The sequence below is a fragment of the Rhipicephalus sanguineus genome, unplaced genomic scaffold (assembly GCF_013339695.2).
Source record: "Rhipicephalus sanguineus isolate Rsan-2018 unplaced genomic scaffold, BIME_Rsan_1.4 Seq376, whole genome shotgun sequence".
Classification (NCBI taxonomy): Eukaryota; Metazoa; Arthropoda; class Arachnida; order Ixodida; family Ixodidae; genus Rhipicephalus; species Rhipicephalus sanguineus.
In genome coordinates this window covers 5,007-30,984 of record NW_023615127.1, presented here as the reverse complement: position 1 = coordinate 30,984, position 25,978 = coordinate 5,007, and the positions used below count along the sequence as shown (strand labels likewise).

The window sequence follows — 25,978 nt, the reverse complement described above, 5'->3', positions numbered from 1 at the left end:
CCGTCTCGCGCAAACAATTGAATATCGCTTGTTACTTTCTTGCCCTAGAGTTGAACTAGTAAAATGTTCGCGACACACACTTATGAGAACGAATGCAATTAGCTAGGTCTTCGCTTGTAGTACATTAGTGTGCAAAAAAGCTTTTATTTGCGCAGGTGCCCATGCTGCCAGTGCAGTCATAACGCTTTGGCGTTGGATCCGAGCCCATGGAGAAAGTTGGAGCTGTAGAGCTGTATGTAAGTAAACTTTGTGCGTGCATATTCTTCGTTTGACCATTGCGAAATATTTCAGAAGTGGTGTACTAATCAGTGCACAAAAATTGATCTGCCAACGTTAAACAAAAAGCATTTAATAAAACTAATGAGCCGTAGTGTCCCCACTTCACTGCTCATGGGCTTTCTTCCATTAGCTTAATGGGCACAGCCACTGCATGCTCTGCCAAGAAGCCAGACATGAAGTTCAAGGGGACACAGCTTTTGCATCGGTCTGGCTTTAATGAGGGCAACTTGCGCTGTGATTCAAAATTTTATTTTCAAGCCGTTGTTCGAAGCTTTACAGGAGGCTAACACATACAATAGGGCTCTCGTGGTTCAAAAACCGTGGGCAGGACTACCGCTCAAAAGAAATCTAGGCCGAAGGTTTACAGGTTAGTATGATTGAAAATTGGGCGAGTTGGTAACAACTCATAGCTGGTAGAGGCAAAACAGTGCGAAATAACAGAGACCAAGGACGAGTAGACACGACACGAGTGCTGACTTTCAACTGAAAAGTTTATTGAAGCAACATCATAATATACTCTTACTGTGCATGCTCTTACAAGGCAAGAAACTCTTGACGACGTCATGGCATTGAAGTGGTGTTCGCAGCCAAGAATAAAGTTGGTGATATCTGCACAGCAGTGCGGAAAAAGGCCCAGTGGTGAAGGATTCATATTCCATTAAGCACACGAATGTTTTTGTGCCATTGACATTGTGTACAGCATACCCTTCACGTGTGGAAGTGTTTACATTGGGCAATCGGGGCGACGCGTAAACTCGCAACTGAGGGAGCATCAAAATTCCCCGAGAGGTAATGTTTGCTCGAAGCACATGGCAATGCACTGCCAAGATTGCAGGTACACCACAGAATTTTCTAGGATGAGGATTCTTTTCCGCCACCACGACCAGTTGACACGCGAAATCTTCGAGGCCCGCAAAATACAGAAGGCAGGGCATAACTGTGTCATTAAGTCTTCAATAGCCCTCCAGGAAAAGGAAATTTCCTTTTTAGATTCTTGTAATCGTTAACAGTGCTAAGATTACTAGCAAGAGCGAGCCAAAGAGCCCGGATGAAAGCATGCCAGTTTCATTACCATCTGCTATTGCCATGTATTAGCATGGCTCTTTTGACAAACACTGACATCCCGGAATATTTTCTGGCTGTTTTAGGTCAGCAGTTAATGTACAAGCTTCCTAAATTCTTCCATTGCATGCTATGTTCTTATCATGAATTAGAGGCTCAAGACATCAAGTACATCAACAGTTTCTTCCGTTGTTTGTTATTGAAAGCATGTTGTAGGGATGGGTAAGTTTCCGTATGAGATAGATTTTGCACATACCGCAGAACCATATGTGCTCAAATACTGCAGAAAGTTTCAGTATTATCGTCACCATCTTTCAAAGTAGCATTTGGCGTTGTTAGTTGCCTAATTTCTGAAGGAAGAAAAAAACTGGAAAATGAGTTCCTGGACTCCAATCTCAAAGGTGATGCTTTACCTCCATGCAAATTCATCGACGTTCGAAAAAAAAAAAAATTACAAATTCGCATAAGATCTGCATATTTTTGTTGGAATCCTTCGGTATTACTTTTCATGTTGTCAACTAGTTTATTTGTATAGGGAAAGGCTGCTCAATTACCTTGTCTGGAATCGGTGCACTGAGTTTGTGTGCTATGCTTAATTTGGCAGTTGCAGGGTGGTAAGGCATAGCCTTTCAGATAGCAGACTTGTCTACCATCTTTCTGGTGCTCCTGCCACGGGCTGAAGCCAATTAAATCCTTGTGAAATGTTTGCCGGAGGTTCAACGGTGTGCACACTAGCATGTCCCAACCGATCAGGACAGAAGATAGTCAACAAGTTTGGAGAAAATGTGCAAATTCTGCACGGTGCATTCACATTCCAGTGGACATTTGCTGGCTGGCGCATCCTCTTGCCAAAGTCCAACATCAGGGGAATGTGCAGTGCTGCATGTCTGGAAAAAAGTTCATTGACTAAACACCAAGCGATGTCTGCCAAGGTGTCGAGCTTTCAAAGTGCAAAGAGAGAGTAAGCTTGCTCTAACAAACATAGCAGTGGTTATGAAAATGATAATGTGCATTTGTAAGTACATACTGTCATAGTGCGCTCAGTACAAAACAAGTAACCAACTAAGGCATGCCGAGTTTTAAATAGCATAGGTGTATTATGTCCGGTACCGCCTCACACAAGAAACGCCTGCTGGTGTGCCATACCCTTCTACCTATGAACTTGCAGCAGTTGGGGACCTATTAATTGCACCATGGCACTGATAACGATGTAGACTTTCTAGAACAAATGGCTCGGCAGCTACAAAAGTGGACTTGCTACGAAACGTATAATGCAGATGGCACTTTCATCGGTACTAAAGGTTTTGAAAACGCGCAAATGCTTCACAAGCTTGCCCTCGGATGCGTGAACATTTCTAAAGGCACCGTGCGTTTCACTTATAAGGATTTGTGCAGGTGGTATAAATAACCATTGTGGCATCGCAGAAAGTGTCAAAAACATGCTTGGAAAATGTTCCGATTTGTCGTAATTTCTGAAACATAGGGTAAGCTGCTGCATGCATATGTTTGACTGACCTCATTGTGCGTTTTGCATGCAGGACGAAATTAGCATTCTGGTAATTCCATAACCAGGTCACAATTGTGAGACATACTGTTGTGGAGGAACTAGTTGATTTTGCCTACCCGGGATTCCATAAAACACCTAAATTTAATTGCACTGTGTGGGACAATATCAACTGTTCAGTTGCACCTGCTTTTGGCTGTTACAAGTTTAGTGCTGTTTACCAATGTTTCGCTGCTGCGCTTATGTGTATTTTGTGGTTGAAATTGCTTTAATTTTAAAGGAGTACTGACACGATTTTGAGACATCGCAAAAGGGACATTTTTGGTTTCCTTGGTATGCAGTGTCAACTATGTCCACACACCGTAGTCGGAGAGCACATATCAAATATTTTAATTTGACTTTGAAGTTTTTGTCGCTGAGCATCTGCAAGCCAGCCACAGTTGAATGGACATTATCCTGATGAGTCAAGACAGTTCCCCCGAGTTTGCAAATTCTGCATCCTGCATGCAGCCTATATCGTAGAAATCACTGTCAGGGTCACTGGACGACAATTAACTTATCGTTGTTTATGTGAACCACGGACAGATGATGGATTTGCCGCTAGTACGTCGCGAGTTTCTGTATCCCCGTGACATCACACTGCTATGAAACGTCACCGAAAAGCCGCCCCCTCAATATCGAAACCAAAAGTGTCTTTTTAAGGTAGCGATATATAAAATATATACGATGCATTCCCAGGCACCACAGTACTCGTTTTAGGTTTCTCAACACCAGTATTTTTATTTAGAGCATCAATCCGAAAATTTTTAATCGTGTCAGTACTCCTTTAACATATCTTTTTTCCTGTCTGTACTCATAAGTAACCTCAACTCACTTGGTAAGAATCTTTAGCACATAAGCGACACAAGGACGAAAAGGGAGGGACAACGTCTGCACTAACTTTCAACGAAATGGTTTATTGCACACAAGGCACTAATAGACACAGTGGTGGTGCCCTAGCACTTCACCAAGATGCCATGCAGAGAGATATGTCTTTTTCTGTTTTATTTTGACAAAATATATGGCACACTATAATCACTTCGTGAACTACTACACATTCAATACAGTCAATTCTTTATTCGAGAAGGATAGTTGCGGAGTGCTAACACAATTGGTACCCACTTTTACAATTTTTGCAGCTTCTATTATCAGTCTCGTTAGTTCAACTCTATTAGCTGATGAAACCTTTGTGTCCTGAAAGAAAGGTTCATACTCTCATGCCCTACACTGTGACGCCAGCCATCCATCGTTGCATTTGTTCACAAGATTACAGTGCTCTCTTAACCTATCATTCATGCAGTGGCCCATTTCCTGACATACCGCTTACCACATGAAAGAGGTATCTGATAAACGGCAGCTTCTCAGCATATGTCCTATGTCGTTTTGTGCAAGCAATTGTCTTCTTTGGTGCTTGACTACTAATTCTGCAAATCGATTTCAGCTTGCATGGAGCTGAAAAACTACTTGTACATTAGCACGTGATGCCATCCTTTCCATAACTGTAGTTGGATAGCGTAACAACTCAACAGGACACACAACACATGGGAAAGGTTCACACACAACGCGTCGCACAAACAGAAGTGTAAGTCGTAAAAGGCTTAAATTAGGAAGTACCGCTCCATTGCTCTAGTTGGCTGTTCCAACAGTGATGTCGCTCAAAAAAGAATAGCTGATGTGCCATACTTGCACAAAATTTAGCATTACATAATAAGGTTGGTGTTACATACAAATGTGCAAATAGTTTTCCAGCTCTATGAAAGCTGAAATCAATTTGCAGAATTTGCAGTCAAGCACGAAAGAAAACTGGTTGTAAGAAAACGATATAGGATGTGGTTTGCGGAATGTAGACAAGCTGTTGCTTATCAGATACCTCTTTTCTGCAGTAAGCAGTATGCTGGGCAAACAAGCAGCTGCATGAATGATAGGTTAAGATAGCATTGTAATGTGTGAACCTTTCTGGCAGAACACAAAGGTTTTGTCAACCAACAGAGCTGAACTAACGAGATTTATAATACTATTAGCTGCAGGAATTGCACAAATTGGGTACCAATCGTGTTAGCACTCTGTCCCTGTCCTTGTCGGATAAAGAATCTGCTTTCTTGATTGTGCAATAGTTCGTTAGTTGATTAGTGTTACGTACGTCTTGTAAAAATGAAGCAGAAAAATACAAATCTCTGTGCATGGCTTCTTGGTGCAGTGTGAGGGCACCAACACTATATAAATGTTTGCCTCGTGTGCAATAAACGATTTTGTTTAAAGTTAGCGCATGCGTTGTGTCTCTCCATTTTTCTCCTCGTGTTGCTTATGTGCAAAAAATTCTTAGTATGTTGCCAACTAGGCTGAATTTTTCCCTAAACCTCTGTCACCCTGTGCTGCATCGTCTGTTGTCTTTTGACCAAACTATAGCCTCTTGTTTTTTTTTGGTATGCAGGTGTATGTGCATGCTTGACTGAAACATTTTAATTTAATATGCCTTTTGTGTGCAAGATGAAATTAGAATTCCAGATATTCCCAAAACCACAATATGATTGTCACACACAGTGCTGTGGAGGAGCTCGCTAATTTTGCCTACCCTAGATTCTTTAGCATATCTAGATTTACTTCATTAAGTGAGACAAAATCAGCTGTTGAACCGCCCATGCTTTTGGCATATACAAATGTTCGACAATTCGACAAAGTATTGCTGCTGTGCTTGTGCGTTTGCCAAGTCAGCCTTCCGATTTTTGTTGTGGTGATACATGCCTGCTCGATGGAGACACCTTGTATTTATTGTGCCTTTTGCGTGCAGGTTTTTGGACAAAGTCATCAATTCCATTGCTCTTCCTATGCCAAGTGGCCAGGATAATGGTTGAAATTGCTACAATAAAGGTTATGATCAACAACATTTGTTGAAATTTTGCATTTACTTTTGGAAGAGCAGTATAACGCATTCCATGCAACATTACTAATGAAAATGGGTCGACTTAAAATGCTTATGTTGTCTGGAGCGCAATGGATTAAGCGAGTGCCATGTCGGAATAAACAGCATTAACTAATTCTTTGGACAAAAGAACACCGATTTTGCTGATATGAAAAATTCTTGTTCACGGGGTGATGCTGGAGCTGTTTTGACAAGCGTACTTGTCGTCTTCGTGGCTGCAACTTGGAGACAAGTCTTGTCGAAATGTTGGCTCCAGTGACACCCTAGTCAAAGCGTTGTACCATGCCAGCATTTCACAATCAAAAGTTTTAGCTGTTCACTGTTAGCCTGTTACACCCTGGTGGTGCAAGCTGAGGCATTTATTTTGTCTTTCTTTATGCCTCAACATAACTTCTATCAAAAGTGATAACTAAAGGGAAGTCTGCATAATATGGCATCGGATTAATTTCTGGAGCTTCTCTAGCCAGCAAATTGAGAACTCTTTCTGTCTACTCTGTCCTTTTTTCCTATGTTCACGCGCTGCAAAACACTGCCAGTATGATAATCCAAAAACGGCAGAAGTTCAGGGGAAGATGGAGGCTTGAAAAGGTGAAAAATTCTTGGACACGGAGTGTTGCTGGAGTCAGCGTTTCGACAAGCAGTCTTGTCTTCTTCAAGGGTAAAAATTGCTGCTGAAAGAAAGAATTCGATGCAGAAACCACTATTCGACACCTTTATTTTAGCCTTTTTTTAACCTTTTTATTTTAACCTTTTTTTTATTGGCGCATAAGTGTTTTAAAATACAGCAAAAATCCCCATATCTCCCGTGGAGCAAAGTTCTCTCGATTTCTTTTCATCGAAGTGAGTGGGTCGGCGGCCGTAAATGACGGGAGGCGCTCAAGGATAGCTTTCGGTTTCGGTTTTTGACTGCGCGAAGCGCCACCTGCTTCCTGCAACTGGTGTCATGGAGACTTCCTGTTTAACTTTTTGAAACTCCAAGCGATTGCAACCTTTCCTTGCACTGTTGTACTTGATATTGTGAAATATATATGCGCCTGTGTACGTTATGGTTATATTAGGCACCATCCGGGATATCAAGCATCGAAATCTGATGTGCGACACTTGCGCTTTGCCACTAGAAGGTAAGCAAAACACCACTGCATGCTGCACGACGTTCCTGCTGTCTGCGCAGTGAAGCAAATATGTATCGTCTTTACGGCGACCGCTGTCCTTGCATCTCGGCACGACGTAGGCGGGATCGACTCCTCCCATGTTTATCGTAGAAGAAAGTGAGCCGCGCCAATACGGACACTAGAGAACCAGACATCGTGTCTTCTCATGTGTCGGCTTTTGACGCTTTTCGTCCCATTAAAGACTGATTCCTACCTCTAGAAACTTTCTCTCGTTCTTTGTGTTTATATTCTGCCCTTTTCACCGGACTTTGAAACGAGGTCGCATTTGTTCGTCAACTGACGCAACGTGCAGAATGTTGCCTTTGCCTTGTTCGCAAAAGAAGATAGTCAATACCACGCCATCGAAGGGGCCTGTGAATGCATAAAATTCGTCAAAAAGAAATTGACATGCTTCCTGAAGTCTGAAAGGGCTAGGTTATTTTCTGCATCGCAAGAAGCCAGTCACGTGTTTGGCGCTACAGGGGACCCTCCACGGGCTGCTGCGGCTACTATCCCAGCCTTTAAATCCGTTCCACTCCCAGCGCGAGTGCGCCGATACAGCTGTGGCAGACTGTCTACGATGCTTACATTGAATGCTGCAAGCTGCGTACATTGAAATTGTTTTATTTTTACACGTGCATAAAATACGATTCGTGCATGCAAACAAACAAGGCGTTAAGTAGGGCGGCATGGCTCATCTGTTTACAACATCACCACATTGGGAACCAATCGCACTGTTTGCATGAATGGCATTCCCCGCCAAGCGAAGGTGACCGAAGACATAGGTGTAAGTGCAGTCTTCATATATTACACTATTTAAAGCCTACTAAGTGACATGGTTTAGACAACCTGTTACCATAAGGACCTACCAACATTGTGCATTTGTACAGAGCTGTCTATGCTTTTAACTTGAGGCATTTAAAATTATTTCCTCATCTTATTATCTACTCCATCTATCTTCTAGCTGCCCTTATCCGGGTGCTCTCATGGCCACTTCCGTAACTGGTATTGGGCGTAAGGCATACCACTGGAAGAGCAGACGCCACCTTTGGTGCAACGTGCTAGGCAGGCTCATGTGGTCATAGTGGCTGCTTAGTCTGCTTTGGGAGCACCAGAGCGAGCTGAAAACAAAACTTTAGAATGCCATCTGCGCTGTAATTCTGAGTGACTGGGGAGGTTTTCCTGCTGTTGCTGTGCGCTCGACAACACTTGGAAGAAATCACTACATTATGTAGCCACTGTCTTTGGAGGAGTTTTGTGTGGTAGGCCAGTGCTCAATGCAGGGCGTACGCTATGGAGCCTGCTGCCAGCTTCCACATGTGTCCGCAGGGTAAGAAGGTGCGTGAATCTGCGAATGCAGAACTTAGAAATTGTAAACAGCTATTGGCTAGCACTTCCTCAAGGAAGATTTCTGCTTTGACGTGGGGCTGCGATGTTCGGTGAGTAGCAGGAAGCACTCACCGAGACTCGCCTGTGAACGCTGCCCAGCTAATGATGCTTTTCTTCCTCAAGGTGGCCCATACGTTCCTTACCTCCATATCGCCCCCAAAATTAGGTTGATGCACTCAAGCTAATTTCAATTAAGTTGACCTGTCCCAAATCCATTTGTTTTCTACAAAGCCATATGTACTCTTGTTGGAAAAGTGCCACACCTTTTGCGTTATAGACACAATATTGGCACCGAAATTGCTGGAGAATTTGCCATAGACTTTTGCACATTAAAAATTTCTATTGCACTCTCTACACCTTGTTTTTGCCCTGCTTTGTAGCTGCAATCTCGTTGCTGCAGTAACTTCTCAGTTTCTGCGATTCCTAGCCCATGCATGTCTTTGTCTGCCGGCGTTGTTTGGAGAACTAGTCCAGCGAACGTTGCTATGTGATACTTGTTCACCTCCACGTTGCACAATACCACACGTTTTGCCTCGTAGACTGCTTCTGCTTCTAACAGCAGTTACGTAGTCTGCCGTCTTAAGCTTTGGCGTATGAAAGCTCTGATGCTATAGGAGGTAATCACAAGATGTCATGAGCAAGGAGCACTAGTGCGGCAGCCACCATAGCCGTGGTCGTCCACGTGGTCCTCATTCTAGGACTACAACCAAGGTTGTTGGCCGTGCATATTGTTTCGATATTTTTTCTCGTGACATCAGACTTGTCTGCCTGATCGCTGAACACCTACGGCTATAATGGCCAGATGTAGGCACTTGCTAGCGCCGCCTGGCAGGCCGAGCTCAGTGTGCTCGGTGCAGGCTCAGTGTGCTCAGTGCAGTGAGCTCAGTGCAGGCCTCCTATAGATACTGTAATGGAAAGGGAGCAATAGGAATCATTTTAAAAAAGGCTCTTGTTTGTTTTAGTCCCATCTAATGAATGTTTTGAATTATTAAAAAGAAGCAGCTGGAAATTGCTCACCGACGAGATTGATAACTGTAGATACACCACTTGATTGATAATAATTATAAGAAAAAAAAAAGGCTCTTCCCGACAGCACACACAAGTCACCATGGATGTCAATTTGCCTAAAGTTTAAGTTATTTTTTAAAAGCTTTGATAACATCCACGCACTGACAGTTTATTGTGTATGCTGCGTACGTGCAGTCACCAACTTGATGCTTCATTCTTGTATGTGCCATTTAGTTAGTTTGAACATTAGCTTGAACAAAATGTCATTATGTGGGTCATTTCTTGAGGGATTTGACGGCAGGATTCGAGAGATCTCCATAATGACTGAAATATACAGTTTTTGTTCCATGGTTATGTTTTAGCGCACTGCAACCTCATATGGGGGTGCCTCATGAAAAAAATGCTTAAAACCAGTCGCGTCTCTGTAGCTCTTAAGGGCCAACTCCGGCGATTATTCGAGGTCGATGGATCTCAGTGAAATTCGCTGGGTACGTTCTTTTGCACGTTTCCGTCATTTATGCCAAATTACAGGCTTGAGACATGCGCAGATTGTTTGCAAATGAATTTTAAAGATTGTCTGCAAACGCCTTCCTGGCTTCCCACAATTATTGGCAACATTGCGTCTGTGACGTCAGTATTGCCAAGGCGGCGGAAGTGACGCAACCGAGGGCACCGCTAACTTCGGTGCTTAGGCCGCTACAGCGAGCGTCTGCTGTGCACAAGGTGACAGACAGCGTTGGTTTGGCCGGCGCTTCGCTGGTCGTGCCGGCTGTCACAGTTCTCACACTCCGCGCCGGTGTGACCGGCATGCCTTGCACGACTTCCGGTTCGTTCGTAACAACGTCTACGTCACACGTTGACAGTACACTCGGTTGGGTTTCGGTTTCGGTGTTGCGCTTTTTTGCTTATTTAAAATTATTCTCCAATTTGCCGAGTATTTCTGCTATCGGGCCCGTAACAGGAGCGTCTCAGCAACATAAAAGCACCATTACTTTGACATGGCCAAAAAATCGCCGGAGTTGGCCTTTAAACATACTTAGTAGAGTCTTTTAGCAAGTTACGAAAATACGGTAAGGCTGTATAGAAGCGCTCCTCCTTTCCCGCTCGTTGTGCTTTTGCCGGTGAAGGCACCCCAACACCACAAAAGCTTTTTCAAAAATTACTGTGCGGTTGTCACGCCTCATTGTTGCCTGTCAGGCTACGCATTGTTAACGAGGAACCTGTCGTTTGGAGGACGCACTGTCACCTGAACTGGGAGCGGCTTAAAAGCAGGAAAGGAGGAGCGCTACCATACTGCCTTACCGTAGCTTTAAAAGACTATTAAGAAAAAAAAAAGTTTGGGACAAAGACAGTCATTCGTGGGTATGCCGCTAGCGAAAGGTCCAGCCCGCGTGTTTGGAGACCCCTGGTCTATATCATCCCAGGAACATGGAAAATAGACACTGGAAGTTTTACAAGACATCTTGTGTGGGTTAGACAAGAGAAAGACATACCGTTTATAGTTGATTTTATTGTAGCAAATGTGCTGCAATGACCACCATGCTGCAGCCACGCCGTATAGATCGTGAATGAATGTTTTACATCAACGGTTGTCTAACAACAGTTGACGTGGTAGTGTTGACTGTCCGCTTTGTAACAATGTAATAAACTTCACATATGTACTCCTATGGCTCAGCAAGCTATAGTTTAGCCAGTATTTTTGTATACAGTTTGTGTACACACCAATTCTGCAATGCCTGCACAACTGGTGAGGTTTCAAGTGACTCAAATGCTTTCTCATTATTTGTGAAGGTTATATATAGGGGTTGGTTATGTTCCATGCATTTATCCATAACATCTTCGACAGTGCTAATATGGTATATTGTTGAGTAGCCTGTATGAAATCCTGCTGACTCATTTGGTTGATTGGATTCTAAGGTGGTCCTAATTCTATTAGCTATTACTTTTGTAAATGCCTTGTTGGCAGTCATGAGTAAGCTGATCAGCTTGTAATCTTTCAATTTCTTGATGCCCCTTTTTATTCAAACATTTATATTGCAAAGCATGATTACAACAAAAAGGGATACACAGAAGAGGGTCCCTCGGTTACGAGACCATACCATGACCCCTTGCACATGATTATTGGGTACAAATCACAAATAGGTACATAAGTTAATTGTACCGAAAACAAAAAAAAATTACATTAATACAAGACATTGATAAACAAAGCTTATAAGTACATAATACTGTATAGTAATGTCATACATAATTAATTAGGGCAATGTTCATGTTCATCAAAGATTTCAGTACGCTGAAATCTTGCGAATAAGTGCTGTAATAAGGAAGGCTCTCTCTACATGAAAGTGCCCGTTAAGTTTTGGACATTGCTACTGCAGATCGCATATATTGATGCAACGAGAATCCCAAAATCTTCCTTGTACATCTCTAAAATATCTTTGAACATAGCCATTTCCATCTTGAAGTGGTACATCCTCTGGTCATCTTGCTGTGTTGCTTCTGAAATGCCAGTAAAAGTTACAATGTGGAAAACACGCTTTTGTTGTTTATTTGAAGACATCATTCAAAGTGAATATCCTGACTCACTTAAATTTGTATTGACATAGCACATGTGCTGAAACAAGTGCACAAGGTGCCCAAGAAGAAATAAGGACCCACAAGATTAGCAAAATTTCAGTCTGTAATCAGAACAAGCATTCCAAGACATTCCCCAGGGCTGTGAAATAAAACCATGTTTAGAATAACAAGAGAGCTGAGCTAGTTGGTAAGCATTCTAAAAGACAGGGCGTGCAAAGGCTGGACGGCCACTGTCGCTGAATGTTTAAAGAAGTCCGTTATGTTAAGTCCGAGCATGGTTGCAGAAAGCAATGAGGAAAAAAAACCTGTCGTAGGCATTCCTTACATTCATTGCGTTTCTTACAGGCTAAAGAAAGTGGGAAGCAGATACAGCGTTAATGTTGTTTTTACGACTGCCAATAAGCTAGGTAAGATTTGTGCACTGTGCAGAGAAAGAATGAGCGAGTAATAGACAAGATGCGGAATAACATTTGTTTCGCAAAACACACCAACAAATTCACCGATTGCTGTACAGGTGTGGTTTATAAGGTTCCCTTTAGCTACAGCTGCTTCTATGTAGGACAGAAGGGCCGCTGTATTAACCAGAGATTAATAGAACATAAAATATTGTTAAGTGGAGGCTCACCTTCTAATCTATCTTTACAGTGTCGAGAGTGTAAGTTCATGCCAGAATTCGATAAATACGCAGTTTTGTACAGGCATATGAATGAAGAAACTCATCTAATGATCGAGGCATGGCATATCGATAATAGTGGTAGCGCATGCCGTCTAACCGTCTATAAACTTGCATAAAGAATAAATCAAGTGCCTTAACAGTTATCTTTCACGTATACCCCCACATGTGCCGGATTGACAAGTTTGTCTATTGCATCAGCATGCGCAGATAAGTTTTCATGCCTTCTTTTTTTTTCCGCCATTGTGTGCCTTTGCAGTTGTTAGTTGGCGTTTGTGGTGTCTTGACTTCTTTCTTGCGTCCGTGTTTGCATGCCCTGTCTTTTAGAGTGAAAACCATGTTGTGCATCAGCCTTGGTAACAGCAGCATGCTAGAACACACAGTGGTGTTAAAGTGTTCCTGAAACACTTTTCCATGTAATCATATAATGGCTTATCAGTTTATTGCCTCATGAATCTATTGCCGCAAAATTTTTTCAAACCAATAAAGAATGAGAATGAGCGGAGTTACAGATTACACGGTACTAAAAAGAAGTTAGCCACCTCGAGGTACAATGACAGTAGTGACGTCTGTGCAGGCTAGATGAGTATTTCAATGATGTACCAGTATAGGGCACAGGCTGTGATACAACCTAAGTGTCAGTGCTGCAGGTAGTGGTACCACTGTGATTTGCTTGTTTCGGGATGAGTTGTATACTGCTGTAAAAGTGGCCAGCTTGTTTTACTGCTTTCATGTTAGTAAGCCTGAAAACATCACTGCAGATTATTGTGTACACTTACAAAGTACCACCCGAGCAGTAAAGATTGCGTAGGATTGCCAGATACTCCACTCTGATTACTGGAGTAAATTATTTCTTCTGGCAACAATCACCAGGAGGTAACCTAAGTTTGAAGACCTTTATCATATTAGTACATTTTGTAGTAACGGGTCGGTTTCGCCAAAAAAAGCTACTGTAAGGTGCATGAATACTGCAAAGTTTCGACACTGATAAAATTGACAAGCAAGAAAGTCTTAGTCGAAGATCTATAGGATATAAAGCATGACCACTCAAGTTTTCCCTGTATACAAAGATTGTGATAACCGCCAGCCACATGTGCCGAAATGCACAGCCATCCAATAAAGTATTGCAACACTTAATTAAATATGCAGATGCCTCAGCTTAATGTGAAAATATAGCCATTTCCCGGTAAGGTTACAGCTGTATATTTTATGCATGTTATAGTGCAGCCATCCTTTTCACAATTGTAAAGCTAGCTTTCCTGCTATGCAGTTTGCCCAACTAATGGCGGCTAGTCAATTACTGCAAACAGCGTGTTCAAGCGCATTTTGCTTACGCTATGACATGGAAAATGTAGACTCGGCTCTCTTGACATAAACACGCATAATAGACAAACCCCAGCACGTGCAACTAGGACCTCGTCTCCACTCTAAGCAAGACAGGTGCCGCCATTAGTTGGGCAAATATGCAGCGTAGGAAAGCGCACTTGCGGATTATGAAAAGGGTCTATTCTGAAATGTAGAGCGTGTATACAACCATAATCAGATGCCTTCTAAAGTTGAAAATCGCACATGGGAAAAGAAAGTAGTGGAAAGATGTGTAGAATTTAAATAAATGTAATTTTTCACTTTTTTGTGCTTACTAATGTGGGTTGATTCTACGTTTCTTTTTTTAAATGTTGCATGAAGCTTTAAAGGATACTCTGCTCGTGAAAAAGTTGTTATAAGAGGTCATGAACCACCCGTCAGGCTTAGTAAAAAAATGTAGTCTTGGTGAGAAAACATAGTCAACGAGAGTTGGAAAGTTGGTAGATCGTTAGAAACAACTGGTTGCAGCGTGAACTTGACACAAAAACAAAAGAAGGCATGAACAAGCGCTGCGTCTTCTTTTGTCCTTATGTTGAGTTCGCGCTGTTACTTCGTTCAGAAAACACATCCTGCGGAAAGCAGACACCGCTATGAAAAGCTCAGCCAAGCCTTGCGGTCATGCGCAACAAAGAGATTAAAAGTGAAGCGTGAAGTTGCCATTTTCACAGGCACCCTCTTTTCATACAAAGGGCTGTGCTCACTCTCTTCGCAGCTGTCGGCACCTGCTGTTTGACGTTGAACAACACATAGCAGGTCAATATCCCACATAAATAAAGAGCGGCATTTGGATAAGATGCGTTTCTTGCCACCGGGTGCTGCCACACGCTGGCTCTGTGCTCTATAGTAGCCACACTCATGCACAGGAATAATGACAGCAGAGAGCAATCGTGTTTCATCACGCATGCTCAAGCTCATGACGTGAATTCTTTCCTCTATGCCATCCCTCCATGTGTACATTCGAGCAAGCTGAGAGAAGAGGGGAAGCACTGAAAGCGTGTGACAAATCCCTGTCACTCTATTCGTTCTTGACAAATTCCAAAAAATGTTTGCGGCAATCGACTCGTGAGGCCCGATACTGAGGTGATTCGATGATTACTTGGAAAAGTGGTTCAGGAGCCCCTTAAAGAATGAAGTAGTGGAACACTGCAAATTGTAATGGTAACTGCCCGCTTTCTTGCAACTGTGCAAGCTGCTTTACACTAGAATGATATGTGCTTTGAGCAAGTTTCTAAGGAAGTGATATCCACCATTACAGTCAGTGTTCTTTGAAATCTGTTGCATCTATAGGTAAACCATTGTGATTAAAGTGTGTATGTGTGCATGCTATTACCAGTGAGCACAGTTTTAATCACAGTTGTACGTGGGCTGTTTGAACCAGGTGGTGTCTTTGCTAGGACAAAACCAAGGGAAACGACAGCTGTAATAATAGTGCAGCTGGTCTACCAGAAGTACAGCAACTGGGTGCTTGCGCCAGTCAAAATTTTGCAGGTAGTCAGATTCTAACGCAAGAATATCTGGCAATGCAGAATTTACAGTACCACTCCGCAGAGCCTGTAACGCAGAGAAGTGGTCACTTCCAGCTTAATGTTCTGCTTTGCCTTGGCTGATGCAGCAAATGATATTAGCATTCTACACAAACCAGACAAATGGGACACTTGTCAGCAGCGCCCAAGGTCACGGGGAATAACTAAACTTTGCACAAAGTTCCAATGTGCACTGTCCTGTGTGTTGTCTTGCCTATACAAATTGATGGTAGGACTGCATTACACCAAACGTGCTGCAATTATGCCTGTGCCCCGTGCTGCGAAGAATCACAGGGCTGTGAAGAAGGCACACTTGCAGCGAAGAGAGGTACGTAATAAAAATGGCACAATTGGCGCTAGACAGTTGCACTGAGCCCCGTGTAATGTATTGGACACGTGAAGCGTATCATGACATATCAAATGGCAGAGAACAACACGGACATGTACAAAACAGTTCTATACCTTGGAGCCTCCCTACAGCAAAATAGCTGCACCGATCAGAAGCTGCAGTAACATAATTGCACCAAATCAAGTTTCGGGACTGAGGCAGAAGGCCTGGCCCGCTTAACTCATTTGCTCTGTCGCGCGGTAGAAACACAGGATAGCGAATGCAAAAACTTACCTTGGCATAAGGTCACACCGGCGCGTTCTCTGCTGGCTCATGAGCCATGGCTTGGCTGCCGACAGGGTTGCCAGGTACTCGGAGAGCTACCCGCCAAATTTCCACCCGTTAATAGCCCAAAAGTAGCCAAACGTAATTAATAAAAAATAGCCCAATATAGCCAAAGAGAGCCAATATAGAAAAAGGTTTCTATTTAATATAATTTATACACAGAGAGTTTATACATGTCTCCAATTGTGCTGCTGCTTGCAAGATCGCGTGTGTGGTGCAGGTAGTAGAAATAGAAAGGAAATGTCACTTTATTTGCTAGAATTTGTTTTCTTGTTGCTCTTTATTAATTTGTTTTCTTTGAAGTGACGATACAGTGTGAGGATTGTAGTCAAAGGAATGGAGAACCCCATGGAGGAGATGAATGTTTTTAGTAATTGCTCCTTTGGTATTTCACGGCCACTACGTTTTTTTTTATGTAGCGGCCGTGGTTTAAAGCAAATAACTAAAGCTAAATGATGCGGATCACATTCAGAGCATAAGTTGGAATCCATATCAAGCTAAGCTAAAGTAAAGCGGTAAATTATAACCTTTAAAATCAACGGTGATGCGTAAAATCTGGTGATAGTAGGCATAGCACAGAAAAACGTTACGATGCTCCAAGTTACTTCGTGCGTGCTATCATGTACACTTCATATTTAAATCCACAAATTTATTCGCCATGAGAAGGAACAACTTAGCAGCATCGCGAAACCCGGGAAAGGAAGCTTCGCCTTAAAAGGCAGGGAATAGATTCATTATTACTGACTACCGTAATTGCCTGGTGGAGGCTGCTGATACCTAAAGAATGCAAACACACAGGTAAAGGAAGAGTGAAGTAAAGATAACTGTGTACGTAAACACTTGATTCACAACGAACTTGAGGCACAACCACCACTAAAGAGGAGAAAGGGCACTGGAAAACAAGCGTTTGAAGCGAAGGCAGGTAATAGCCCAAAAGTAGCCAAATAGCCAACGACAAAAAATCCCGCCAAGTCCACAAAAATGTAGCCCAATTTGGCTATTTATAGCCCAACCTGGCAACCCTGGCTGCCGATCCGGCTAGGGACAAGTGGAGCTAGGGGCGTTCTCTTCCTCAGTACCTAGGCCAGCGGCCGTCTTCAGGGAGAAAAAGTGCCTAAAAAGGGCGTTTCAGGCTCTACCGAATGGCGGCGCTGCGGTCGCTCCCTGTAGCGGCCACGAAAACAAATGTCGCGTAGTAGCGTAGTAGTGCGCGGCGAGCGTCTATATCCCGTACAAAATCCTTTTGTGTTTGAAAGCTAGGTACCTAGGGAGAGAATCTCTAGGGATTTTCGATGGTGGCGCCGTCACATCTTGGCGGAGCTTTCTGGAACGCCGCTTCGCCGACCCACGGCCGGTCTGGAGGCGCGCGCTCGGGAAGGAGCGAGCGCGCGCCTCTAGACCGGCCGTGGCCGACCGGTGTCGGCTGTTCCATGCTGTTCCACGTGTGCATGATGTTCGCGCGTTCGTCTCTTGTCTCTGTACCGACGACGATGACCGCGAGTCGTGCAGCTTTCGTTTCGATAGCGTAGTCCGTGAACCGGTGTCCCGTAGCGACTTCGTCGTGACTGCCTCAGAGAACGTCTAGTACTGCCTTTGCTTGATTGACAGACGTCGAGGGCGAAACAGAGCGAAGGTGCTGCAATGCGCTGCCTTGCCACGACAAGTAAGTAGCCATCTCTGTTATTTCGAGTTTTGCTTCGCTGTTCTCTGTCGCGCGTAATAGCCACAAATGCCAGCGTACCTGTTACATAACAAATTGTGATAATATAGCCATGCTGCCGTTCTTACGTTGTGGATTCGGAGCGTGATAAAACATTTCGAACTGCAGCACAAGAGGCTCATCCGCGATCGCTGCGCGAGGAGAAAAAAAATTTGCTGCGGAAGAACTGATCGTGCGTTTTCATGCACTGCAGCCGCTGCAGTTCGACATGGTTAACTTGCACCAACTCGTCCAATGTTCGGCTTTGCGTAAGTGATAACCACTACTGATATTATCTCATCAACTATGTAGTAAGGGCACTCCCTTATCGTTAATCCTAGGCAAGTTCTTAGATTCGTTGTACTGCGGTAAAGAATAATCCTGTTGACCGACTGGGGCGTTTGAAAACGTGGTACTTGTAAACAAGAAACAGCTAAAGAACGACTTATCATTTTATTCTAACATTGCGCAGGCGATGTTTCGTTAACTTCGCCATTACTTGTACTAGTTGTATGTACCGAAACATGTCTTACAGTATGAATCATGCTTGCGTGGAGTGCCCAAGCCGTTCATTCAGCCGCCTTCTTTTGCAAAGGTACGTAGAGAGTGACGCCGTACCGCACACGGTCATACGGCAAGATGCAAAAATTCGAATGTAACAGAGAGTTGGAAAAACGCCAATGTTTTACTAATACAAAAAATGGAGACATGAAAGAATTTAAACTAGACATGTCAGCCTCATCATTGTACAAAGTATTCACGAAGATAATTTCGAATAGGATAAGAGCCAAGTAAACTTGACTTTGAAGGGACCGTGAAACTGTCTGTGAAATTTTGTAAGAATTTAGGCAACATCATCATCAAATAATTTGCACCATGAATTAAGCCACGCACTGCATATCAAGGCAGCTGCAAGCAATTATAGTGACACCCTCCTCGACCCTGCTTTGCCTCCTCAACTTGTCAAACAGCCAACCGTCACGCGCACTCGACAGGTCAAGCTCCATCGAGCACGCGCCGTCAGGCAACAGAGACCAAGTGTGTGGAGTGGTTGAGATCTGCTCTGCAACGTGCCGCCACACTACCAGCTGTTCTTATTATATTCTCTTGTATAGTGACCATCTCCAAAAGCATGCGGACAAACAAAAGGTATATGAGAACGATCACCGATCAGCCTAAACTCGGGCAAAGTGTTTGTGTCTCCAGGGGTGAAGCTACAGCCGCAGACACGTGGATCCTGCGGGCGTTGGGTGGATAACAAACAAAATACGTTGATAGGCTAGTTGGCTCATAATCTTCAAAATTGCATAATGGGAAATTGAACAGGACTTAGAAAAAACACAGATGCACAGGACCTGTTCAATTTTGCGCTATCCAGTTTTGCAGGTTGAGTGGATAGCGAGAGCAAAATGCCGACTGCAGCGATGAGCTGAAGCAACTCCGCTTGCCAGATGGCTTACAAGCCTTGCACGATGTATCAGCTTTACAAGTCACCACTTGCTAGATTTGTGGCACACAGCTCAGCTATGGCATCAATGGTGTCAGAGAAAAAAAAAAATTTGCGATACACACTGTCACGCAGCTCACGTCAACACGGAGCATGTTGTAACATAGGCAGGCGATGCTTGCTGCCAACTGAAAGTTCCGTGACTATTACTGTTATTATACTATACTGTTGCAAGTTACAGCTGTTGTAATGCTTATGTTACAGTTGTTCCAGGACCAGCAGCAGTGACACATCTGTTGTATTATAGACTGCTGCGTCTAATCTCCATAAGCATTATTTTCATTGCGTATGTTTAGGTGGCAAACTTCGTTTAGCAACTTCACTGTTGTGTACCTAGCAGAGATATTCCAAGATAATCAGGTGACAGTCACACAACGAATATGAAGCTGTACACTGTCATAATCACCTTACACACATACCACAGTGACTTGGAAACTTTTCCGAATTCTTTTTTAGATACAAACAATTTATTACCAGCATGAGAAGAAGTAAAGTGCTAAAATAGTGACTCCATTCCGTTCAGGTGGTTGAGTTTCTTGAGCAGGTGACTTGACGAGGGAGCTTCTGCCGAATTTTGTTTACTAAAGTACAGCTGCCGGCAGGGCACCCATTTCACAGTACTTGAAATGGTATAGCGCATTACGGGGAAGAAGAAACGGCCTAGCAGACCGACACAAGAGGACAGAGCGCTAACTTCCAACTGAGATTTATTGTCAAAATGCATCAAATATGTAGACTTGCGCAAGCATACAAAAACACCCTAACGCAACGCCAAGATTAGACACCATCGCACCGTCACACACCACAAATTCACAGACGGTTTCCCTGATTAAGAAAGGTCACTTCATGTTCAGATAAAGCCAAGGAAGGAGCGCTGATACACGTGATGCCAGCTCTGGCTATACAATGCGCTTCTATTATTTCTCGAGTGATTTGTGACGGGTGCTTTTTTAACACTTCACATTATTCACATTACAACGTTCACAAAGCAATCCAGGGCCATATTGGAATTCACTGCCGCGATTGTGGATGTTCCCCCATGTTTGATCAATGTGAAGTGTTAAAAAAGCACCCGTCACAAACCACTCGAGAAATAATAGAAGCGCATTGTATAGCCAGAGCTGGCATCACGTGTATCAGCGCTCCTTCCTTGGCTTTATCTGAACATGAAGTGACCTTTCTTAATCAGGGAAACCGTCTGTGAATTTGTGGTGTGTGACGGTGCGATGGTGTCTAATCTTGGCGTTGCGTTAGGGTGTTTTTGTATGCTTGCGCAAGTCTACATATTTGATGCATTTTGACAATAAATCTCAGTTGGAAGTTAGCGCTCTGTCCTCTTGTGTCGGTCTGCTAGGCCGTTTCTTCTTCCCCGTAATGCGCTATACCATTTCAAGTACGACGAACCAACTCGCCCAATCTTCAACACTTGTGCATTTCACAGTCCCCCTCGGGAACAAAAAAAACCTCACCACTATTTGAATGTTTGTTTATATCTTGCAATGTTTAAAATACCACTGGCGTAAGCATCCAGAAGCACCTAGAAAGCAGCCCAAGAATAAAGCAAGAGAGGTGAATGACGATAGCCCTCATTGTGCGCCCTGCAAACTTGTCCGTCATTGACGTCGACTATACTCGTGGAACAGGTGAATTATCAGTGAGCCTGAGCAGCCACTAAATGCATGATACTGATTATGAGGTCACAAGTTGTCACCAATTTGGGCACTTGCGCTTACTTTGAAACCATATTAAAATGTGTTTAAGACTACGTTCACCAGTAATACATGGTTTGAGGTGCCTATATGTGCGGGAGAATGTAACACAAAAGATTTTGGCTTTGAAGTTGCGTTGTCAGGGGACCTTTAAGTGGCACAATCAATCAATGCACAGGCCTTGTTGAGAAAACAAATGTATTTGCTCGCTTCAGCATTCTGCACATTACAAAAGTGGCTGGCTGTAAACATCTGCAGCCCCACCGCTGTGGGGCATCCGTTGTTCTCCAATAAACCCTATTACACTACTACGTATGGCCATTGTCACTGAAAGCCACGTGCATAAAAATGAATGTTAAAGATTTGCTAAAAACTGCGCATAACAAGCTGCTGCCCAACATCAACATGCACTTTGTGCCCAAGCATGATGCTATTGTCAAATTTGACGCAAAACATGATTTTAATTCATGACCTTGAGAAATAGTTGGAATGCTTATTCTGATTATGGACTGAAATGTTGCTAATCTTGGAAGTTATTTGTTCTTGGACACATTGCACACTTGGTTCAGTGAATATGCTTGGTCAATATGTTTTAGAGTCTGGGCATGCACTCTGAATAATGTCTTTAAATAGAGAAACCAAAGTAAATTTTCACATTGTGCTTTTTATTGGCATTTCAGGAGCAACACAGTAGGATGACTAAAGGACGTAACACTTCTGGACGGGAATTATATGTTGAAGAATTGTTTTGAAATGTACAATAACGAAGATATTGGCATTCTCCTTGCACCATCATCTGCGAGCTGCAAAGGTGAACACACTCTCATGTTAACAGGGCCACGTGCATGCACTGGTACAAGGTTGTTCAGATGTGCTAGACAGAACAAAACATCTTCATGCACCAACCACAGAAAATGAGGGCCGAACATCAGCTCCACAAGTGAAAGCAGGTTTCTAGCAGCCTCATATCAACAGCCACTCTGTTTAACTCGATCATAATTGCTCATTCCTCTGCTGTATAGACCGTTTTCATAGCGCCCTTCACGCGAACAACTCCAAGCCACCATGTTTAGGGCGCCACAGCAGATGACACTGCGACTAGGTTGACTACCTACTGCGATTGCCGGTGCGCGGCGTTTCGTTAACATGGCAGTCAGCCCTACACTCAATTTCACACATCAAGCGCACCGCTGTTGAAGCTGTGCAAGTTGTTCGGTCAGCAAAATGTATAAATCCGCGTGTCCGCTTTCTTTAGTTTTCGCGGTTGTGAATGCTCGTCTGAGCCGAGCACGAGCCTGTGTGTGAGGCATCGCGACCGGCTACAAATGAAATACTGAAACAACGAAACGTCAGGTGATGTGAAACAGCACATTAAAAGCCGCATAACGGAGTTTGTTTATTTCTAATTAGGGCACAAATCATGCATTACTCAGCCTGAAAAAGAAATCACAGTCTGGCGGTAAAGACATTGAACTATTTGTTAGCGCAAACACATTTTTGTTTTTCGAAGTATCGCTAGCCTCTACAGCGTTGCACTTGTTGTATGCGGGACAGAGTACGCGAAAGTGCTCGGCACTGGCCGCTTGAGACTTCCAGTCTCGCGCGTCCACCTCGTTTTGCAGGCCGGTCACCGTTGTGTTCTTCATGGGCGATGCTGCTACAGTTACATGGACGTAACTTTCCGTCAGCAGCTTTCAGCTCTGACGAGCGATATTCCTCGTTACCGGCTACTGAATTCCGAGTTGGAGGGGTTATGCGTCTGCCTCGGCGCAGCAGCCGCGTCAAATCGTTCGTCCACCCGGTTGACGGGTCACTCATTACAACGTCGAAGTCAGTTGCACGACCTTTTCAACGCAAGGCACGAGCGGATTCATTCGCAGAGATTTCGGAGGCGGTCTCACTCGGACTCAGACTCACTAAAATTTTCCTCAGCTGCACTAACTCGGACATAATCTTGCCAAAATATGAGGGTGTTCTGTCAAATAAGGTTCCCAAGGAGCTGCAGTCACAAACACACAGCTGCACTGGATTCAGCGTCTCTGTCACGCAGCGTGGTTTCCCTCTCGTAGTCTCCGCTTCCGGCGAGCTGTCTGCGACACTCAGGCTTGGCAGCCATTAGAAATGGAGCTCCCACTCGCTTCTTCCGTCAGGTGCGAATTACGCTCTGCGATTCGTTTTTTGTGTGCAAAAAACACTGCGCCGGTGGACATTCATTCCCAATTGTCTACGGAAAAGTGTATGAGCATTCAATATGTGTGCAAATGGTGCGGAAAATTCAAAGACGGACGTGCAGACGTCCATGACGAACAGCGTTCTGGACGCCCATCGGTTTCGGACGAAACAATTGCGAAAGTGGAAGAAACAATGCTGAAAGATCGAAGGGTGACGGTTCGGGAGCTCTGCGAGACGATCCCCGATGTCAGCAAGACCTGCATTGACAAAATTTTGACAGACCATTTAGGGTATGCAGAGGTTTCTGCAAGGTAGGTCCAGGGAATGCTTACAGAAAACCATAAATGGAGACGTGTTGAAGCAGCCTGCGAATTTCTGCAGGCCTACGAAACCGATGGCGAGAAATTCTTGGACTTCATTGTCACTGGGGTCGTGTAGTGGACCTGGGTCCACTACACGACACCAGTGGAAACATCCAGAGTCGCCGAAGCCGCGAAAGTTCAAACAGACTGTCTGCCGGCAAAGTGATGGCGAGTGTTTTTTGGGACATGAGGGATTATTGTTGTGCGAATTCATGCCCGCTGGTACAACAATCAATGCGAACCGCTACTGTGAGACGCTGGAGAACCTTCGCCACGCGATTCAAAACAAGAGGAGAGGCGTACTCACGAAGGGAGTGCGTTTCCATCAGGACAACGCTCGTCCGCACATTGCCTGTGTAACGATTGATCTCATCAACAAATGTGGATGGGATACTGTCACTCAGCCGCCCTACAGCCCAGACTTAGCCCCAAGTGACTACCATCTCTTCCCAGAATTGAAGAAATACCTGGATGTGATTCATTTCAGAACCGAAGAGGAGCTTAAAGAAAAGGTTTTAAGCTATCTACGTGGCATGGCAGTAGAGTTCTACGATGTAGGCATAAATAAGATGGTACACCACATGCAAAAATGCATTGATCTCCACGGTGATTATGTTGAAAAATAGGGGAAAGTCTAAGCTTTCCAAACATGTATTATTTAATGCCAATAAGCATGTTTTTTATTGTCAAAAATTACTGCGAACCTTACTTAGCCCTTGTATTACGCAGCCAGACTCTCCAAGTGAGTCGACTCATGAGTGAGTTTGCCAACCTATGGCAGTGTGAGATCATGTACCATTTTTAAGTTTCACAATCCAACCTTCACTCAGCTTTTTACCCGGTGGACACGTGTGAAAGCTGGCACTGGGCTCCGTTGCGTGCATCCTGCACTGTGGCACCGAGTACTGGCCTATCATATAAGAACCCTTCAAAGACAAGGATTACATATTGCTTCTTAACACCTATAGCGCACAGAAAAGACAGGAACACAGAAGTATGTCTGCTAGCGCTGTGTCCGCGCCATAACTCTGTGTTCCTGTCCTTTCTGTGCGCTATAGGTGTTAAGATGGAATACCAACATGCCCAAGCTCACGTTTTCATATTTCTGTGCTTTCAAGTGTTGTCAAGTGCTCATCCGAAACGGGAGAACTCCTCATTTAATCAAAATTACAGCACAGGTGGTATTCTAAAATTTTGTTTTCAGCACATGTAGGTGCTCCCTAAGCAGACAACGCTGCTGCTGATCCTGCCTATCTGTCACGCTGACGGTGGCGCCAGCTTTTCAAGTGGTGGGCTTCGTGCCCAATAGTATGGGAAAAGGGAAGGGAAACAGAAGTGAGTGTGAGAAGGAGGGGAGATGGGGAAGCACAGCATATTCTTATATAGTACATTATAGCAAGGGGCGGAAAGGGAAAAGAGGGTGAGGAGGAGGGGAACACTAGCTTTGTTTCCTCAGTCTTCATGCCATAATGCGTAGCTGCCCCCAGTTTTTTTTTTTTCTCATCACTAACTGCCACATTCAAGAACCAACTTTATACTTAGCTTTTGACTTAAGAGTGTAACCGGCCCTTAACACCTTTTAAGAATGAGCCTTGCACTTAAGTGCAGCATTTGTTGGCACTCACTTCAGCACCGTAATTGTAAGGTGGCACCGTCCTTTTAGATATTTATCACTCTAACTTTTTTTTTACAGGCTCTCCACCTAAAGTATGACAAGGAAGCAGTAGACTCATCATTCACGATGCTTATTTTATGTGCTTCCAAGGGATGCGGCCAAAGGACGACCTGCGGAATATTTGTGCACTCGATCGGCGCCGCAATCTCCCGAGCAAAGTTCACCTTTGCTGAAGATCCAAGCGTAAGAAACTGAAGCGGCAGACGGCTTCAAGCCATGATCTGTGCGAATCACCTTTATGGGAGCTGCAAAAAAGAATAAAAAGTGTATCCCCAGTGTTTATGTACTTTTATTATACTGTAACAGTATATATCTGAACAAACCATCTGAAACATGGTGGATCGGTAGCACTGCAGAAAGCCGATGAATGCTTGTGAAAACATGGAAATACACAAAGCAGCATACGATCTTACCACTCGTGTGGCCGCTGCATCTTTCCTTTGCCCCAAGGAAGCACGCAGCACAGTGAAGCGGACTTACGAGCTGACGTCCAAGGACGCGGCAGATGCTCAACATAAATTTTCTCACTTAAAACAAAAATCACTATAATTAAACTCCCCGAAACGAATTTCCTCTGTATACCTTTCCAAACAAGTGCAAGCACCCAATTTTAATTTGACTGCATCACCAAACTGCATGTGCCTGAACACGAGTCATTTATTTATTTAAGCTCTCAATGCCAGTGTTACATAGG

The 25,978-nt window shown here is 43.9% G+C and overlaps 2 long non-coding RNA genes across 3 annotated transcripts; one reads left to right on the top strand and one right to left on the bottom strand.

Moving 5' to 3' along the window:
* Positions 1 to 10,842: 10,842 nt before the first annotated feature.
* Positions 10,843 to 16,171, bottom strand: LOC119377165 (uncharacterized). Its single transcript, XR_005180765.2, has 2 exons — positions 16,110 to 16,171; positions 10,843 to 11,848 (listed from the first exon to the last, which is right to left on the bottom strand). It is a non-coding gene; the product is annotated as an uncharacterized LOC119377165 (long non-coding RNA).
* A 1,506-nt stretch (positions 16,172 to 17,677) lies between these two features.
* On the top strand, positions 17,678 to 25,562 carry LOC119377167 (uncharacterized). Of its 2 annotated transcripts, none has more exons than XR_005180766.2 (3): positions 17,678 to 17,823; positions 21,756 to 21,886; positions 25,303 to 25,562. It is a non-coding gene; the product is annotated as an uncharacterized LOC119377167 (long non-coding RNA). The 2 variants fall into 2 exon arrangements; XR_005180767.2 differs by lacking the exon at positions 17,678 to 17,823 and adding an exon at positions 18,101 to 18,128.
* Positions 25,563 to 25,978: the final 416 nt, after the last annotated feature.